The sequence below is a fragment of the Maylandia zebra genome, linkage group LG14 (genome assembly GCF_041146795.1).
Source record: "Maylandia zebra isolate NMK-2024a linkage group LG14, Mzebra_GT3a, whole genome shotgun sequence".
In the NCBI taxonomy this organism is placed as follows: Eukaryota; Metazoa; Chordata; class Actinopteri; order Cichliformes; family Cichlidae; genus Maylandia; species Maylandia zebra.
The window spans coordinates 6,480,542-6,499,539 of record NC_135180.1 but is presented as its reverse complement, the minus strand read 5'-3'; the positions used below and the strand labels follow the sequence as shown (position 1 = coordinate 6,499,539).

Sequence of the window (18,998 nt, the reverse complement as noted above, 5' to 3'; positions counted from 1 at the left end):
TTGTTTTCGTTCTCTTTTCCTGCCAATTGTTTCTGCTCAAGTCTTTCTCCTCTGCATCTCACACATGAAAACTAGCTGCACGGAGCATTTGTGAAAAATAGCTTAAACTTCAATACTTGAAGCCAAATTCTGCACTTGTGGTACAGATTTCAGGACACACACTCTCCAGATGTTTGAAATAAAAAGCTTTTTACTTAAGTTTTAAATAAGTTGGCCAAAATTGTGAAAAAATACATATATATTTGTTTTGCCGTGCTAACTAGTGCTGTGCAATACTGCAAATTTTGGTATTGATCCTATACCAGTATTACTGATATCAATGCTTATACCGATACTTTTTACTTTATAGGCAGCTTATGTAGGGGAGAGCAGTGTGTCAGGATTTCTGAGATGAACACATTTCAATGACCACAAAATTGCTGTGACTTTTACTTTCTACAACAATCAGTTAACACAGCAAAAGATACCTTTATGTATATTTAAACTGGGTTTTTTTGGACACATGGAATCTAAATGTACCTGCCATTGCTAAAGGACACCGGGCAATCTTATGTTGTTTAAGATTTGCTATAGGGTAAAAATAAAATAGATATGACAACATACATACAATACAACAATTATTATTATCAATATGTGTTAAAAGAATGCAAATGTGATGCAACATTTTGTGTGTTTCTCTCATGTGTCTTGTTAAAAAATACACCCTTACGTCACTTAACCGTCATCAAATTTGTTTGGGTCACCACTAAATGGGGAATGAAGAATTTAAACAAGCACCATAGCCCTATGATGCTGCATATGTTTGCTTCACTACAATGCCCGCTATCAATTGAACTTGGATTACAGAGCTTGCCCAACAGGGGGCGCTTGTAATATAACTCATAATGAAAAAAGCTGAAAGGGGAAATGTATTATTTACACCTACACCTACACAGCCCACATTTTGCTTAATTTTCATGAATATATGTCAGCTACAGAGATGGGCAGTAACGCGTTACTTGTAACGCGTTACTGTAATCTGATTACTTTTTTTCAGGTAACGAGTAAAGTAAGGGATTACTATTGCAAAAACGGTAATTAGATTACTGTTACTTTCCCGTAGAACTCTGCGTTACTGCGTTACTAAAACCGTGATTTTTTTGCGAGAATGTCTCATGACAGTCACGTAAGCGAGTGCGACATTCTTGACAACAGCTGTGTGCAGATCAACAATGGATCATATAACGAGTGCGGGAGAGAGTATGAGCGTGCAGCGTTTAAAGCGTGGAAGTACTGACCTTACTTTGAGTTTGATTCCATAAAAAGTGACAAAAACATTAGTGTCCGTTGTGCGTGGGAAGAAAACTTGTTTTTACAGCGAAAAAAAACCCCTAAACTTCCGAGCAAGCACCGAGTGCGCTACCACGTAATGGGAAACTCACAGAGAAACTCACGGACTCTTTAACTGACCACTGCGGCACACCTGCACCGGGGTAAACCTCCGCCTACCCAACTCCTGCTTTACAGGTGAAAATAGAGCAACAGGACCGCTAGTCTTTGATGTTATTTATTTTCTGCTCTGTTTTATATGCATCTATTTGAAAGAGTGCGTGTAAACACAATATATATATATATATATATATATATATATATATATATATATATATATATATATTGTGTGCTGGAATGTGCAGAAAATAAGTTTAAATGATAAACAAATTTCTTCCAGTCAGAGAATGTTGCATATAATTAAATTTTTGCTTGATGCATAAAGTTAAAAGGTTAAAACTAATAAAACAAGTTTTAAAAAGAGACTTTTCCATTTGATTACATTTTGTATGATGGATTATGCAGAAAATGTAGAATTGGGCTGAAAGATAAAGGTATCTTTATCACCTATTCAGGTTGTAAATCGTGTTTTTAAAAAGTAACTAAGTAACTAAGTAATTAATTACTCTTGAAAGTAAGTAATCAGTAAAGTAACGGGATTACTTTTTTGGGGAAGTAATCGGTAATTAGTTACTGATTACTTTTTCTTTTTTATGTCCCATTTTGATCTTTGTGGATCATCATGGCCTTGCCATATTGGTCCATTTGATTGACCTTTATTATAATTATGTATTTATTTTATTTTTGGTTGCTACAAACGGGACAGACATGACTGGGGGATAGGAGAGGGAGAAAGAATGAAAGAAAGAGAGGGAGAGAAAGAAAACCAAAGGGGAGAAGAGACGGTGAGAAGGGGGGGAAGAAAGAAAACAAAAACAAACAAAACAAAAACAAACAAAACAAACAAAACACCTGGATCACCTGTATGGAGAAAAAAAAACAGAAGAGAAAGCAAACAACAAAGAGCAACATAATAAAAAAAGAAAACAGCACCATCACAATAAACTAGCTAGCAGTAGATAACAGTAGATACTAAATAATAAACGATATTGTGCAGCACGCAAGATAGACAGCGCACAATGTGCTTTGAGGCAGCAGCCAAGAAAGGTGTAGTCCGCATCTGTGAACACCCGTGTGTACACCTGTGTGCATACCTGTGTGGATCAGCATGCTTGTATTCCAAAGGTTTCTCCATGTAACGATCTGCTAGGGAGTGTGGGGAGCCACAGCCCCGTCCACCAGGGTATGAAGCAGGTATGGAGGAGATCCAGGCCCCAGATATCCAGAGGCCCCAGAGTACAAGGACCCGAGGAGGACCACCAAAGGGGGGGGAACCGTGCCACCCTCCTGGGAAGAGCTGAGTAGAGCCCCAAAGGAGAGGTCACCCCGCAGCTACGGAGCAGAGACCAGAGGGGGTTGCAGTGGCGTGCCCACGGGCTCTGCCGGCAGCCAGCTGTGCCAGAGAGGACCGAGCTTCAGGCCCAGAGGCCTGAGGGCATCCCACCCCCCGGAAGGAGCCCAGCTGGGCCACAGGCGCCCGGCCCCACCAATCGGCCACCAGGAGTGAGTACATACATGAGCGCCCAGCCCCAGACGACAAAGACCACCAACACACCAACGTCTGAGGGCATCAGCCACCGGCAGGGAGTGTGGTGAGGGGAGATAGGCCTCCGTACTTTAGAGGGCCTGAGATGTACCCAGAGAGGTTGAGTCTAAGACCCAACCTGACATATAGACACAGACGAACAGGCACACGCAGACACAAACGTGCATTCCCACCCCATATGCACAACCAAATACTCGGCACTCACCCAACGTGTAGACAGACACAAATAGACACTGCACAGACAGTCGCACTCCCCAAACATACTCTATATCCCAGGTCCAGGTACCCCCGCCCCCAGAGGGGCAAGCCGCACCTAGACCCAGGAGATGTAACCCTTCTCTCTGGGGTGGAGGCAAGCGGACCACCTCCTTGTCTGCAGTAGCAGGGAGGCCCCACATCCCAGACCTCAATCTGACGGCCAGCACCTCCTCCCAGCCCCCCAGCCCTGACGGCTAACAGAACCGGGGTGAGTGAAGAAACTCAAACCTCCCTATGCCCGCTAGTGATGGGTCGTTCGCGAACGAAATGGCTCTTAGAGCCGGCTCTTTGACGTGAACGACGCGAGCCGGCTCCTTATCGCGAGCCGTCACGTGGGTTTTTTTTTTTTTTTCTTTCTCTCAGCCTCTCTCTCGCACTTTTTTCCCGCTTCACTCTGCACGCGAGCCTTGTGCTTTACGCTGGGCAGAGGGGGGAGGGGCGGTAGTTACACTCAGTAGCACAGGAACAGAGCCAGAGAAAGAGAGGCAGGGACAACAACATTAGAAAGGTATAGTAATCATCCACAACTATTTTCGGTTGCAGATGATAAAGGATTGAGAAAGTTTATTCATGCAGGTCCATATGACAGAGAATATGCATGTTCTTTTAGTTTTCATATTATAATTTATATTTAATTGTGTTGTGGTTTGCAGTGTTTTGTGTTCTTTTCACTTTAAATTTGTGAAAGGAAAAAGCTGAAAATTTAAATAGTTAAAACTTGAAATGTGAATAGTTGATTTTTGTATTATATGATTTATTTATTACATTTTATGTGGAGTGAATAAATAAAAGTATATTTACGGTGGCCCCTAGAGACAAAGCACATACAAACTTCAAATCACGTACAAACTCTGAAGCATGTACAAACTCCAAAACACGTAAAAACACGTACAAACTCCAAAACACGTAAAAACTCCAAAACACGTACAAACTCCGAAGCACGTAAAAACTCAGAAGCATATAAAAACTCAGAAGCACATAAAAACTCAAAACACGTTTTGTCTCTAGGGGCCACCGCATATATTTATATATAAACATATATAAACAAAACCACTTGTTTTTACGTTAGTAATTCCTTTTGTGCATAATTTTATATTATTGTTAATAATAAATTAATTAAAGCAACAAAACAACCTGAAGAGCCGGTTCGGAGCCGAAAGAGCCGGCTCTTTTTAGTGAGCCGAACTGAAAGAGCCGGAACTCTAAAAAGAGCCGGAAATCCCATCACTAATGCCCGCTCATATGTAGTGTTGCTGTGTGCTGTTCTAAAGTGCATTTAAAACTCAGGAGAGCATGTTAAAACTCAGGAGAGCATGGCTGATTGCTGAGACTGATTACTTTTTTCAAGTAACTTGACCAACACTTTTCCGCTACAGCAAATCCAGCATGTCCAAATTAACACTGTCGGATTTGATTTCAACACTATTAAAGTGTCTATATGGGTCCACACCAGAGAGTGTTAATTTAACTCTTTTTGGAGAGTTGGTACGTTAACTCTGATTTAGTGTTAAACACCAAATCTGTCTGGAGTTGATAATTTAACACTTGGTGTTAAGAGTTTATATATTAACTCTCAAAGAGTATTTTAGTTTAACTACGTAAGAGTTTTCTTCTAATTATTTCTAAAAAGCGGGAATTTTACTGTTCTGAACTTCTAGAAATTTCTTTTGGAAATAAACATTTACTAAAAAGATGCAATGGTTTTTGAAAAACATTTATTCTGAACTGTGCACCACAATTTCAAAACATTTTCTGAAAGATGTAACAGTGTACATGTTCTCACTTTCATTAGAATTTTGTTTATCAAAAGGTCTGACATAGGTGAGCTGGCAAATGCAAATAACAGCATTCTCATCACTTATTTCTTCAATACAATATGCATGTCCTTCATTCATCACTTTGTGGAACTTCAACGCACTTCTGCTCTCTCCCATATTCCATCTTCACAAGCATATCCTATGTGGAGATTGAATAAAAATTAGTTGACACTAATTAATGGCAGAAATAATCCAGTAATCAATTGCAGCACAGTAAAAAAAAAAAGAAATCCTTTTTGAGCCATTACTTGTGTAAAGTATTTTTCCAAAAGACACAGGCAACAGGTAATACTGAACTAAATGTAAAACCTCAACCTTTTTCATTTTTACCTAAACCGTGTGCACAAAACTCTGGAGGGATCTATGCTAACGTAGAACCCAGTCAGGACGCCTGCTACTGCTGTTTGCTCGTTTTTTTATGGGAGATCGTTTTCAGACTTCAAGTAGCACCATTATACCAACATTTCACATTCTAGGCATTGTTTTAGGTGTATTTGACCAAAAATTTGACTGAAAATTCACATGCAAGCTTTTTTTCAAGGCTGTGGTATTTGCCTGCAAACAATACCTTTCAGCTAGCTAAAACAGAATATTATGCTATCACCGAGCAACATGGCTAATGCCTTTCACACAGCTTTGTCTCAACTCCAAAGAGCCACAGAAGTAAAAGCTAATAATAATAATTGAAACAATCTTTGAAAAAATGACTTACCAAGCATGGCAAACAACTCAAATATGTAGAGCAAAATGTTCTGAAACGGCTTCACTTCAGCTTCGATTGGAGCCTATGGTGATGGGGGCGGAGTTTGTGAATTTACTCTATTGGTGTCATAGCCCCTGTAGGAGTTCAGAGTTAAGAGGTCAAGAGTTAATGTTTCCATTGTAACACCTCCAGATTTGACATAGAAACACTCATTTTTAACACTCGATTTTAACTACTATCATTTTACACCTCAGAGTTACATTAAAAGAATGTGACTCTGCTTAGAATAAAATTAACTCTACTTTTGCAAGAAGACTACTAACACCAAAACATTTAACACTTTTGAATTTGCTGTGTACATGTCAGAATTTAAATGAAGCAACATTTATGTCTTGTTTTTTAAGGTAATCTGATACTACCAGTGAAATTAATTTTCAGCTAATGCGTGCTGATTGGTCAGGTTAACAACAGGACAAAACTCCCTGACAGCACCTGTTTAAAAACTTGAGCAGCAGGGTGTGGTGATTGGTGGTGACTGCTCTACTGCTTGCTTCATATGTGAAATCAAAATATCTGAGATGACCTTGGCTTAAGATTTAAAGTGTGTCATCTACTAAACAGAAGGTCCAGTAGTTTGATTCCTGACTCCTCTAGTCTATGTGCCACATTACCCTTGGGCAATATGACACTAAATCCTAAGCCCTTGTATCAAAAGCACAACCAATCAAGCTTTTCAGAAGAATTATGCTATCAAAATTTACATTTTGGGGCTATGCCGCATAGGGGTCTGTTCCTTCTGGAAGATCTTATCCGCGTCCCCTATTTAGTCAAGAGTATTTAGAGGTTTTTTGACATTACCAAACCTGAGAAAAAGAAGTTATTTTTACTTCTTAGACAATTAGATATTAAACAGAAGTATAGAGCTAACCTTGATACAGTCCAAGACAATGAAGATGCACCTCAACTAATTTTGTTATGACTTTAGCTTCCAAACAGAAAATTAAGCTGATGACATCATAATAACCAGTAATAAACAGCTGCTGGTTTAACAGTCATGGGGCAATGCTAAAGCTTTTAAAATTTCTTTCTCTGCTAAATATATATTATTGTCAGACATATGTTGGGTGTTCAAATTTAATGCTGGTTCCAACAAGACCAGGGGTCTTCTCCTCTGTCATGATTGCTAGCAGAGTACAAGTTTCCACCTTTCTGAAAAGACTCTGTATTTTACATGCACTTACTCACACAGCCACGAGATGTGTGGGTCAACAGTGGCCAGTTTGCCCACACCGACAAGTAAAGTTAAAGCTAAAGCCAATGTTGTTTTAACAGCATCAAAGGCATGCCAGTTGATCTAGTGTTTGGTCATGCAGACCTTTCTTTCTGTGACCTCTCTTTTATTTTCCACAGAGCTGTGTTAAAGCTAGGACGAGTATAGAGTCAAGTCAGACAGCAAACACATCTTTTTTTTTCTTTTTACCATGCCTGTGCCTCTGAATAAGACAACTTGAAGTACTATCAGAACAACAAAGAGTACATACTCTACTAATTTCTCTCTGAGTCAGAGGTACTGATTCAATTCTGCTTTTTTATTCTCCTGACTGTTTGCATGTTTACAGTAACTGTGTGTGTACCTGTAGGTGGTTATATTTTATTTGTATGAGCTGTTTTCTGAAGGTTCCATGACCAGTCCTAACATCAGTATTCCCAGCACCACTTGAATTGTGCCTCTATACTGAGCGTACTCCACAATGTAAGCAAAACAGTAGTAAGCTCCCTCCAGCAGGCTCCTGCCCTGAGTCATTTGAGAACTAACTGTGCATGACAGGTCATGGTGGAGGGGATGTTCAGTGTGGGAAAGTGGAGCATGTATCCATATTGGCTTATTTAGGTCAGAAAGAATTGTGGGACAAGAAAGGCTTTTCTGCACTGCTGGTTACAGTGCTAAGGGAAAAAAAGACAGCAATGCTTACTGTGTGGATCTGTACAAGTAACAGCGAGTGGGGAATCAATAGCTATTTTTGGTGATATTTTGATAGACGGACATCCAAGCATTCATGTAAAGAAATGGGCAGGGACGTCTAACCCTCTCCCTTTTTCCATCATGGTAGTATTACTGTAAAACGGTAGGACTGAAAGCAGTTCATGAGCTGAAACAATTGCTTTTCTAAACCTTTTCTGTATGTGCTATTGATATGGATTGGATGTGTCCATTTGTGATTTTTGAATTTATGAAGTTGTGAAGCTTAGTTAAAATGCATGGTTAAGATTGCAGCTATCATTAACAGTAATGACAGTATGTACTGACCACACCCAGACTACAGTCTCTGAAGAGAGGTCTAGCCCAAACTGTTTTTTAGTTGATGTATTTACAGTGGTGATTCCCTTTTTTTCAATTTTAAAGATCCAACAGCTTCATGCTATTCCACAGTTTTGTAAAAAACTGTAAGTTGTGTTTTGGTGTAGGGTATTACTGCTGTGGAAAAGATTTGAAAATGTTTGTCTGTTGTTAGCAGAATGCTTTATGTTATAGTCACACCAGGGATAAATATGATTGTGGCTCAAACAAAATTACCGTGACTGTGTGCAATCAATATGGAGTCTTCTTGTTTGCAACTAAGACTGGAAGCAGCTCTGCGACCGCTCACAGCCAGTTGCCATCTTCAAAGTTACTTGGTGCATCAAGACTGAAAAAAGAGAGCAGAGTCATTCTGCTCTAAGTCTGCTTTCACTTTACAATTGCGGTGAGTTTGCAATTAGATGCAACCATTATTTCTGATAATATGGCAATTAATTGTGATAAATTCACTGATATGTTGCCCTCTGTTGCAAATTGGTTAGCATCTATATGCAAAGACATTCACAAACAGAAATTCACGTTAACTACTTGCGTTACAACCTCATAGATTTAAAACAGTTGCTGTAAGACAGAGATTTAACTGCAGAATGGCACAGAAGCTCAGTGGCCTTACTTTCAGAGTGGAATAACCAGAATAGTTGACAGCCAGCTGAGACGAGTCTCTTGTCAGAAAGAGAAGCATCTGAGATGAGTTGCACTCATCTCTTCTGACTGACTCAGATTGATGGCAACCTGTTGGCAAGCTGTCTGTGTTTATAAATTCCAAATTATTTGAATTTGCAATCAGTCTGACTCAGACTGCAATTGTTTGGAGACAGGTTGCCTGATGTTGAGGGCGCAATCTTTGGGCAACAAGATGCCAACCACAAGTACTTGAAATCTGTTGGCAGAGATGAAAAAAATCAATGCAATCACTGGGCAACCGCTGATTTTTCAAGATACTCAGAACAATCTATTTTATTGTAAGCTCTTGACCACCAGCGGAAATAATGTATAATTAACTGCAAAATGGTTTGCATAATGAAATCTGGCACTTTGTTTTGGCAGTTCCCCATAGTGGCCAAATCCCAATTTAATGAACAGATTTGGAAACAAGCAGCATTTTTACTTGCGTGCAGCTTGCTGACAGAAGATTTTTCTAGGTATTTGTTTGGCTATCGCTGTGTAAATCTGGTAGAAGGAAGATTTGATAGCAACCAATTTTTTCGTGCTCTAAGGCCCTGTGGACCTCAATCAGCCATGAACATAAATGAACCTCTGAGATGATGACGTAACAATGTAAATATAGCACCAGCTCTAAGGTGACTTTTTCACAGAGAGTTGCCTACATAATGCGATTAGCTGATTAGCTGTGACTTGTTGCAAGTAGATGTGTTTTTCCTTTTTCTTTCCATGTTCGTCTCCCTGTTCATATATTTATATCTGTTTTCTTAAAATTAGCAGAAAGTTTGGTGATTCATGACAAATATATATATATATACATATATATATATATACATATATATATATATTTTACATTGCTTGCCTGTCTGTGTCTGTCTCTCTCCACCTCCTGTGACTTGGCCTCACACTGTCTCTATTTCCCACTTCTCTGTTCCTCAGCAGGAGGCTGATGCACTGAGCCAGAAGCAGCAGGATGCCAACTTCGCCTATTGCCAGTATAACTGTTGGCACAGCGGGTCGGCCCTATGCCACCTCATGCCAGGAGAGAAGATTAGAGCCACTTCACCTCACCCTGCTGGTACACCAGCTTTACTTCACCTCAGTTCCCTGCCTGCCGGTGAAGAGGTGCCAATCCAGCTGTGCCTAGCCCCCTTAAACACTTGCGTGAGTGTGTGTGTTTGTCTGTGTGTGTTAACAGATGAGTGGACAAGCTTAGTGGATAAAGAGGTCACGAAGACGAGGAATAAGACAGTCCATTCTTAAGCTGTAAAGATGTGAAAGTTCCTAATGTTTACCTTTAATGTGAAAGTTAATGAGATTTGATTTATGACATACTTATACAATAATTAAATTCCTGAATGGCATCTATGGGTAGTCATTTATCATGCATATATGCATGTTTTATTAACCCAAGCCAGGTTTCTCTGCACAGTGAGTATTTACTGACTGAATTTTTCAGACAAAATATGCGTGGATCACCCATGTATGGATTTAGTAAATTGAACCCCTTCACCCTGGAAGCCCCTGTACTAGAACACATTGTGGCAGGCAGTGTTGTGCAAGTTGACACATCGCTAAAGCTGGCTCCCAGTGTAAATCCAGTTTCATCCCCTTGCAGTTGTACCTGTGTGATGTAATGTGGATTTCCTCCAGCGGATCAGAACTGCAATCCTTCAACTTGATTTTCACTCTTAGAAAGTAGATGAAGTTGCAGGGATGCAAATTGGGCAATCGGGCAAGAAGGGTAGGTTCTTACAGTGTTGGTGTGAACAAACAACTCTGGGCACACAAGGACATGCTGGCATTAGCCAAACTTCAGATTGTTTCTACTTAGATGCTTTGGGATATTAGAGTAGAAGTCTAGGCTGACAGTTTCACCCTAGTGGATAAATGTACGGTGCACAACCCTGTGAATATGATCCTCCAAGTGATCTCAGGAAAAGGACCAATGTACAATAGGAGAGGACACTATGGGCTAAGTATTTTAAATATAATTTAGCAAAAGACTATCACTGAATGAATTTACAACTAATGTGGCTGCATTGTCTGGCAAAGGACTGATGGGAACATGTTTTCTTAAATATACTGAAGACTGATGAGTTGATGAGAGACAGATGTGTCGCCAGAGTTCCAGCTGAGACGGGTAATTGAGCTTCATCTGACAGAGACTTCACGAGACTGCAAGGACAAGAAGGCTCAGCCAGCTTTTAAGAATGGAACCAGTACACAAGAACACTCTCTGGCTCTCTCCCTCTATGTCTCTCTCTCCCTCTATGTCTCTCTTCTCTCTCTCTCTCTCTGTCTTACCAAAAATGTTCTCTGTGTTACTTTTCAGCATTTTGTCTGTGATTTTTACAACTTTTGTTAATTTATCAAACAAATGACACTTCTGTCAGAATCAGAATCTTATTCATGAACCTTCTTGAAATATTAATGTGGACTGTCTTTAGCAGTGGTAGCTGTGCTGTATGAAACATGTGTGGCATCATAACTGCTAATGTTCTGTAGCTAAACACAGTACTCCCTCGGTTAACTGAAAACAATGTCTTGAGTGGCACAGTACTGTGTACTGGTTCCAGTTTTAATAGCTGGCTGAGCCTCTAGGCATTTAAAAGGTTGCATAGCACTTCTATGATTGTGCTTCATGTCTGTCACGGGTCTGGGTCCGTTGGACCCAGTATGTGCAGTTTCATGTTTTTGTTATTATGTTTTGGTTTTGGTTTGCATCAGGGATTGTTTTCTTGTTCTCTTGTTGTGTTTATGATGATGGTTATGATGTTTATTATTTGAGGTTCATGTTTAAGGATTTGTTCTCGGTTGTATCTCACGTTTAGTTTAGTTCAGGTTCCATGTGTCATTCTGTCTGTCTCTCAGTGTCAGGTCTGCGTCTTGGTGTGGTGTTCTCATTTCCTGTTCTATTGTGAAGGTCTGGGTCTCATGTAAGTGTGTTCGGTTTTACCTTTGTCTCGTCTTGTTGATTATTCCCAGCTGTGTCCACCACCTGTGTGTAATTCCCCTGTGATTCTCTGTGTATTTAAGTCATGTCTTCCGTCATTGTAGTTGCTGGTCCGTCTGTGTATTCCACCCTGCCTCATCTGCGTTTCTACCATGTCTCACCCGTGTGTTCTCCCTGCTGTCCGCCGTTAGTCTCTTCTGGTCGTTCTCGTTAAGGTTTGTGCTCTGTAGTTTAGTTGATCCCAGTATAGTTTAGTTCTTGTCATGGTCCTGGGCCATGTTGGCCCAGTGTTCTTAGTTTTCTTGTATGTTTGTATTTTGTTCCCTATTTAGGCCATGTTTCCTGAGTTGCCCTGTTGTGTTGTTCCCTAAGTGTTTTCCCTTCGTGGCTTTTACCCCCTGTGTGCCCCTCTGTGTATCTGTGAGCCCTCGTCTCTCCTTATGTTTTATTCCATGTTTCCCCTGCCCGTTATGTCTAAGTTCTCCCCGTGCTCTCTCTCCCCCCTGTGTGCCCTCTGTGTATTTATGAGCCCTCGTCTCCCTTTGTGGTTGTTCCATGTTTCCCCAGCCCGTTATGTCTGTGTTTTCCCCGTGCTCTCTCTCCTCCTGTCTGAACCTCTGTACTTCCTGTTTGACTCTGCCCGTCTCCCGTCAGTGTTATGTTCACCCCGCCCTGTCTCGTTATGGTTATCTGTGTCAGCTGTGATCCCCGTGTGTTCCCACTTTCCTCGTTAACCCTCTGTGTATTTCTGTCTGCGTCTCCCTCTGTTCGGCGTCGCGTTCTCCCTCATTGTTGTGTGGATTCCCTGTGTCTCCCTACGAGTGTTAGTTTATTGATTCCCAGTTTAGTTGAGTTCTGTATTTCCTATGTTCTGCCTGTCAGCAATAAAGCTGCTTTTGAGTTCATCCCCGTGTTTGTGAATCTTGCGATTGGGTCCTCCTCCCGCCTGCCACACAGCCGATCCATGACAGTTCTAGCTCCATTTGCCATTTGTATTTACTTTCATGTTCAATAAACCACCTTTACACCTTCACGACTGCCTGCATTTGGATCCTCCTTCATTTCCTCCACACGGCTCACCTCACTCGCCGTGACAGTACGGACCAGCCAGAAATGGACCCAGCGGCATTCACCCCACCCACGGAGCTTCGGGACCTCATCACGAACTTCGCTTCAAAAATAATCAACCTGTGGCTAGAGCATGAGGGAGAAGCATTCCTCCACGTTCTGGAAGCCAGACTGCAACAGCTGCTCACGGATTATCCCTGGCTATTGGACTCACTACACCCACTCGTGCAAGACTTCATCCTTCACGAACTTCACCTACACCCACCAGCCGCTACCGCTTCCCAACCCAGCCGGACGCCGGAGGTTTTGCCCGGCCCGCCGGAGGTTTTGCCCGGCCCGCCGGAGGTTTTGCCCGGGAGGAAGCGACGATCGCGCCGTCGGCGCTTCGCCCCACAGCCGGAGATTAGGACTTCGGAACTGCCGGCTGTGGTGAGTGGAAAAGACGCTCCGTCTGTTTCACCAGTTCATATGACTGTTTATACCGGGGCTGTGTTCGTTGAGTCAGCTGCTCAGCCGGTAGCTCGGTTAGCTGCCCAGCAGTCGCTAACTCAGTCAGCTGCTCAATCATCACCTCCATTACAGTCACAGTCAGACCCAGTAGACACCATGTTACAGTCCATAACCCAGTCAATAGCTCAGTTGGCAAGAGATTCATCAGCCTTATTGTCAGTTCAGCCAGCCACTCCACCACCTGTTACTACTTCGCTACCTGTAGCTCAGTCGCCACCAGTCCAGCAGCCTGTCCACTCTTTTACCCAGCCTTTATCCTCACAGCCTCATTACAAGCAGGGAACACACTCCACACACGCTTTAGCTGGTTCACCTAAGCTGGCCATCTCAGAGACAGCTGCTCCCACTAGGGCCTCCCCAGAGGCTGGGTGCCAGTCACCAGCCACCTCTGGACCCCTAGAGGTCGAGATGCCAGCACCAGTGGCTTCATTAGAGGACTTTACTGAGCAGTCTCAGCCGTCATCCCCCACTGAGAGCTCCAGTAAGTCCGCCCCTCTGCCCCTGTCCTCTACTGGAGGACCAGAGGGACCCATTCAGCCGTCAATCTCAGCTGGAGGGCCCGAGGAGCCCGTCCAGCCTCATGCCACGTCAGCTGGAGGGCCCGAGGAGCCCGTCCAGCCTCATGCCACGTCAGCTGGGGGTTCAGGAGAACCGCACCAGCCTCATGCCACGTCAGCTGGGGGTTCAGGAGAACCGCACCAGCCTCATGCCACGTCAGCTGGAGGGCCCGAGGAGCCCGTCCAGCCTCATGCCACGTCAGCTGGGGGTTCAGGAGAACCGCACCAGCCTCATGTCACGTCTGCTGGGGGTTCAGGAGAACCGCACCAGCCTCATGCCACGTCAGCTGGAGGGCCCGAGGAGCCCGTCCAGCCTCAAGCCATGTCTGCTGGAGGGCCCGAGGAGCCCGTCCAGCCTCATGCCACGTCTGCTGGAGGGCCCGAGGAGCCCACCCAGCACATCCTCACATCTGCTGATGGTCCTGGAGGACCCAGCCAGCACGTCCTCACACCTGCTGACGGTCCCGGAGGACCCAGCCAGCACATCTCTACATCATCACCTGCAGCATTCACGCCACCGCCTGCTGCATTCACGCCACCGCCTACAGCATTCACATCATCGCTATTCGCATCACTGCCTGCAGCGTCGCTGCCGTCAGGTTCCGCAGCCGTCCCGCTGCCGTCAGGTTCCGCAGCCGTCCCGCTGCCGTCAGGTTCCGCAGCCGTCCCGCTGCCGTCATCCCTGCCTCGCCTCTGCCGGCCGTTTTCCGGGCCTCTAAGATGGCATCATGGCCTTCGGGGACGGCCTCCGGAAAGGGTTCGTCGCCGCCGCTGGCATCGCGGCCGTCCTCCGGACCTACTCAGTGGCCGCCACTACCTTCCAAGAGGTCAGCCTCCAGAACTGTTTGCCCGTCGCCGCTGTTGCCGTGTGCACGGTCGGCCCCCAGAACTGTTTGCCCGTCGCCGCCGTTGCTGTGTGCGTGGTCGGCCCCCTGACTGTGTTATGGACTAGTGAACAGTCGTGTTTTGGTTCTGGACTCTCGTGCTCCTGGGTTTTTGTGTTTCGGGCCCTCCTTCCTGGGCCCCCTCCGCCCGCCCTGGCTTGGTGCTTGTGCTTTTTGTTTGGGGCTGTCGGGAGCCAGCCCTTTGAGGGGGGGTACTGTCACGGGTCTGGGTCCGTTGGACCCAGTATGTGCAGTTTCATGTTTTTGTTATTCCATGTTTGAGGTTATTATGTTTTGGTTTTGGTTTGCATCAGGGATTGTTTTCTTGTTCTCTTGTTGTGTTTATGATGATTATTATGATGTTTATTATTTGAGTTTCATGTTTAAGGATTTGTTCTCGGTTGTATCTCACGTTTAGTTTAGTTCAGGTTCCATGTGTCATTCTGTCTGTCTCTCAGTGTCAGGTCTGCGTCTTGGTGTGGTGTTCTCATTTCCTGTTCTATTGTGAAGGTCTGGGTCTCATGTAAGTGTGTTCGGTTTTACCTTTGTCTCGTCTTGTTGATTATTCCCAGCTGTGTCCACCACCTGTGTGTAATTCCCCTGTGATTCTCTGTGTATTTAAGTCATGTCTTCCGTCATTGTAGTTGCTGGTCCGTCTGTGTATTCCACCCTGCCTCATCTGCGTTTCTACCATGTCTCACCCGTGTGTTCTCCCTGCTGTCCGCCGTTAGTCTCTTCTGGTCGTTCTCGTTAAGGTTTGTGCTCTGTAGTTTAGTTGATCCCAGTATAGTTTAGTTCTAGCTCCATTTGCCGTTTGTATTTACTTTCATGTTCAATAAACCACCTTTACACCTTCACGACTGCCTGCATTTGGATCCTCCTTCATTTCCTCCACACGGCTCACCTCACTCGCCGTGACAATGTCTGTTTCATTTTCAATCATGTTTTTTGTTTTATCAAAATATTTAGGGGAACGACATTTTCTGGAACTGATGCTGTTAAGGTTTTAACTGGAACTGGCAGACTCAATAATCCAGAACACAGGGTTCTAGGATTTGGTAAGATTTTCTAAAGAGGGTTAGAGGCCTTCTGCGGCGGGAGCAGTAAGGAGTATTGGTAAGGAAGCAGGTAGATTTCCGCAGCGAGAACAAGGACACAAGGAGCATCACAGGTGAACAGCAGGAATCACAAGAATAACATGGAGCATGAGTAAACCTGGATGTGCTGTTGCTTCAACCACTGTGGCAATCTTGTGGAGGCTGGGTGGATGAGCCACTCCTTAAATACTGCCCCACAGGAACAAAAGAGAAAGCCAATAGTAAGCTTATAACAACCTGATCGTTGGTAGCAAGAAGCGAGGCAGTGATGTGATGTAGATTTGCTTGTTTCTTGTATGACTTTCTGTAGCAACAAATGGTGGTGTTTATACAGAAAACAATGCTGTTTCTGATATAAGTGGGCAGACAAATCCAAATACTTACAGCATCGATACTAACCCTGGTATTGGTATCGGATCAATAATAGCACAGTCAGATCTGTTGTAAAGACTCCTCTTTCAGCACACTCACTCACTTCACCAGATTCGCCTTGTTTTCTTTTCCTCACCTTTGATTGGGTGTGGTGCTTGCCCTTAATTGCACTCACCTGTCACACGTTATATAAGGACTGCACTCACCTACAGCTCACTCTTTCTTCACTCCCACATGGGGTGGCAGCTGAGGTGATTTTTGGTTTTGGTGTCCTGAGTTCATCTATTATTTTAAGTTAATAAAATACTTAAATCACACTTTATTTCGTTTCAGAGTTGCCGGTCCATGTGTGTCCTTTAATACTGATTATTCAAATGAAACGAGAAACCTGCAAGTGATTGATGATTGTTCATTCTCATTCTGACCGGACGAGCCCATGATGGTAACAAGCTCCAACTTCCTCTGAACCTCCTCCTTAACAGAGCAATAGTTTTGTCCTCTAAGCTCAGTATGTAGTCACTGGATTGTTTTCTTGTTGTTGCTGTTTGTTTGTTTTTTTGTTTGTTTTATTTTTGGGAAATAAAATATATACCTGCACTATGAAAATATCTGAATCTGGTTGTGTTGACTGTCACGTATATTTTATTTATAGCTGCTTTGGAGACAGGCATATGAATATATATTCCAGATCTAAAAAAACAAAAGCAAAAAAACCTGTGGAAAGTAAAACTCAGTCGTCATTAAAATTAGTTCAGAATCTGCAATTTGATGATGATGATTTATTGATCATCAATGACACACTGCTCTCCCCTACATAATCTGCCTTTATAGATTACAGTATCAGAATTAATACCGGCAGCACTGGTCATATAGTTACTCTGTATCAGATCGATACCATCAAAACCAAATTTACATTATTGCACACCACTAATTTCTGATGACATAACACTAAACTACATTGTAGAACTCAGGGAAACACCGAAGGAAATAAAAGTCATTTATGTGACTGCTTTGCATATAGTTTTTAATATATTAAAGGGAGCGTGCCCCCTGGTAAGTATTCGGCCATCTGTCTTTCTGATTGGTGCTGGCCCAGTTTCACAGCTCAACAATGAGATAAGACACAGTCCCCACAGTGCTTCTTGAGGGGAAAAAATGGTTAAATGTTCAATTACTTGAAGAAAGCTAGAAAACAAACAGGAAATTGAGCTCTTGCTGCCTTCCCAGCCATCAGCAGTTTGCTTAATCACACGTGGAAACCTAGCTGACCCGTATGACTATTAACAATGGTCAACACCATTTGTTTATTAAGTTATAATGTTTCAAATATGCCCGACTCTTTATTTAGTATTTCCTTTATATTTTATAAGCTGTAGAGAGCAATGAATGTGATGGACAGAGGCAACGTGAGGAGGGAGACAGTGAAAGAACAGGTGAATAGAGGTGAGGAGATAAACAAATGGAGGGATACATTGAGAAAGACAGATATCACAAGGCAGAAGCAGAGATGACAGAATGGGGGTGGGCTGGGGTTGAAAGAGACAGGTGAAAGGAGAAAGACTTATCCGGGCTTCCATCTTCTGTTCAGTGTACTCGGCTGGAAAAGAGGCAGAGTGAAAACTAGAAAAGAAAATGAGAAAAACACATGAAGAAAAAAATGGAAGCGCAGACGCCGAAACGATAGACAGTGAACAGATAACAGGTGACGAGTGAATTTGTGGTTGGATGGAGAGGTGGGGACAAGGAAAGAGAGAATGATAAAAAAGGGGATCCGAAGTTTATGAGGACAGAGAGGGTGGAATTATTCCTCACTAACAAGTAATGAGAGCTCAGGAGAGATAGAGGAGTCGGGAAAGTAAAGGGGGAAAAAGGAACAAAATAGAAGCTGAGATGGGGATTTTGGAGTTGCACAGATTATGACTGTGATAGTGAGAGATAAACCTGCAAATGAAAAGATTTATAAGGGGCAGTCAGGGACCAACACAGACACACAAACACACACAGTGGTTTCATCACGTTTTTGTCATGTTTTCTAAGGAAGGTTGTTGGAATTTGAGTTTCACTGCTGCTCTTCATCACTTTTTGCTTATCACTAATCACTAACTCTTAGGGTTTTACAAGGTATATTCAGATATTCTCCAGAATTATACATTTTTTCATAAATTTATCTTCAGAGAGAAGCTAAATCACATCAATTTCCCTGAACATTTGGGCCTAGTGTTGTCTGAGTTCCCAGATTTTAGGACACCCAATATAACAAATATAAGGAAGACTGTTTTGTTTGTCTCAGTCACACTAAAAATAACAGGATGGCAACCACCTTGCAAGTAGGAAAAAAATAAGTGGAGTTAGTTTTTTTACGATCAGTGACCAATTGCAAGAAGTTCCAATGACCACATGGAGCATATAACACCTTAAACCTCTGAGCACCCACTTTGGATCACAAGGTGACCAGCAATCGCCCAGTGGAAGGCAACCTGTCTCTAATCACGGTTCAACACTGACTGCAACTACTCGCAGGCAGATTGGCAAAGCTTGCTGTCTAATTTATACGTGCAGACAGATTGCCAACACTCATTCACAACATTTCTGCGATGCAGCTGTTCACAGTAGGAGATTCGATTCAGCTGGTTGCCAACTGGTTGTGTTCTGGTTATATAGCCGTATATCAGTGTTTGCCCCCTTCCTGATTTCCTATTTTTGGGTATGTTTGTCAGAATTTTTTTCAGCTCAACAAACAAATTAAAATATTACACAACAGTAAGACAAATAAACACAAA

The 18,998-nt window shown here is 43.0% G+C and overlaps 1 long non-coding RNA gene across 1 annotated transcript; it reads left to right on the top strand.

The window, feature by feature from the left end:
• Positions 1–3,479: 3,479 nt before the first annotated feature.
• Positions 3,480–16,791, top strand: LOC143421922 (uncharacterized). Its single transcript, XR_013101523.1, has 3 exons — positions 3,480–3,740; positions 9,714–9,938; positions 16,552–16,791. It is a non-coding gene; the product is annotated as an uncharacterized LOC143421922 (long non-coding RNA).
• Positions 16,792–18,998: the final 2,207 nt, after the last annotated feature.